Below are 1873 nucleotides of genomic sequence, written 5' to 3'. Positions count from 1 at the left end.
TCCGGAGGCGTAAGCTTTCTGTATACTGTGTGATTTTGTTTGTTTTTCTTTTGCTCTTCACGTGTGGTCCATCGGTGGCTGTTCTTTTTTTTTCCCTCTCCATCTCTCTTTTATTTTCAGTCGGAGCTGCCCTGAGCAAGCGAAGCGATTGAGCAAGCGGTGATGCGCGCGGGCCTTCTTTATTCAGCGACAAAACGGAACCGTTTCTTCCCTTCTGGCCTTCGTCGTCGAGTGCCTGCCGCTTCTTTCTTCTTCGCTTTCTTTTCTTACCGGGCTACATACAGTCTGTGTCGCTAGCAAGTGCGCTCGGCCAAGCCGCGCGTCTGGCTTGGCCGAGCGCGCCTGCGTGCGTTACTGCGGTCGCAGCGCCGTATGGTCGACCTCCGGGCATGGCCTGGTTAGTTGCCGGTCGCCGTCGCGTATGTAGTATAGTGCACCTATGTAGTAGTGTGCAGGATGATGCCCACGCAGACGTACGTGCTGTGAGGACCCGTATTGATTTGCATCGATCTTCTTGCGCGTCCCGCGCTTTCTTCGAACAATGTGCGTCGTTCGGCCCTCCCAACACCCCGGTCTTCGGCCACGCCGCACCCTTTCCGCTGCTCCACAACAGACGTACCCACTTGTAAATCGGCAGGGAGACCCGACAACCGCAGTCGCACTCTCGGTCGCAAAAAGAAGCACAGCTGTGACTATTCTTGCGGGCAGCCCTGAAGCTTGTTCTAGGCAGGAGTGTGTAGCTCTTCCTCGTTTTGAGTGCCGTATGCTTCGACCCACTTTTTTTTTTTTTTCTTGCACGGCAGGAAGGAGGCACAGAACATACGCGAACGAGGGCATTTTTTTCCGCGACCCAGACAACATGAAGCGCAGAGGCACCTAGTACGTTAGCAAGGCCGAAAGTAACGTCCGCAACGTTTTGTTGGTGCGTTGGTTTAGCCTAACGTATGCAGCACGTGTGTGACATCGCGCCTGCCTCGAAACCGCTTGAAATTTCTTGACGCGCCAGAAGTCGACGGAAGAAGCCAGTTGAGAATGTCGTGATCGTCGGGGTTATGAACACGTACGTTCTAGCGCTGTGCTATACTTACATGTAACAGGGTGATATACAGTGCGATTTGACGTAGACCAGTTCAGGTTTGTGACATATGCGTGAAGCGTATGGCATATACCGCGGTGTCTCATCGAATTTCTCGTCGCGATCAGCTCCTTTCCGCAAGGTGTGGGAGGGAGCTAATCGCGGTCATGGATTTTGATCTGGATCGGGCTCGATGGCAACCAAAAGTGCACTGCACTGTTGTGACACCCGTATATTAGAAGTGCTGTAAGCATGTGTTACGCTAAGCGCCAGCCGCGAGAATTTAGTGCCGGAGAAAGAAGTGACGTTGCAGCGACGGTCGCTAACGACTATTCGGAACTACGGACCGAGACGTCCCTATACTTGGCACTCCAACGTGGGGCCATCACTTCGCTCCGGAATGAACATGCTTCCCTTAGTCGCAAGTCATACCGCAGATCCCACCTTGTGGGATCTCAAGTCTGGCTAGGGCGTGTTCATAGGCGGTCCTGCCAATAAACAGACCTAGGAGCACGAAAGGCTGCCGAAGCTGGGCGACGTACAGAGCTATATGTTATCAATAACAAAGATGCGGGGTGTCTTCGGCGAGCTGCTGTAACCAGAGAACTGCGCTTGCGTCAACGACATCGAGGGCAATACTTTCAGCTCGAAGTCAACGTCTGGGAGGACTCCATTGCCAAGAGCGTTAACGAGCTGTCTGGAGGCATAGCTGCAAGTGGCTGTGCAGCTTGCCAACCAAGTGGTATAAGAGACACACAGATGGGGGGTAGGGGCATTAGTGTCGCCCGTAGTTATCGT

This window comes from Dermacentor silvarum, chromosome 4 (genome assembly GCF_013339745.2).
Source record: "Dermacentor silvarum isolate Dsil-2018 chromosome 4, BIME_Dsil_1.4, whole genome shotgun sequence".
Lineage (NCBI taxonomy): Eukaryota > Metazoa > Arthropoda > Arachnida > Ixodida > Ixodidae > Dermacentor > Dermacentor silvarum.
The sequence above is the reverse complement of the archived record's forward strand: the minus strand, read 5'-3'. Positions refer to the sequence as shown.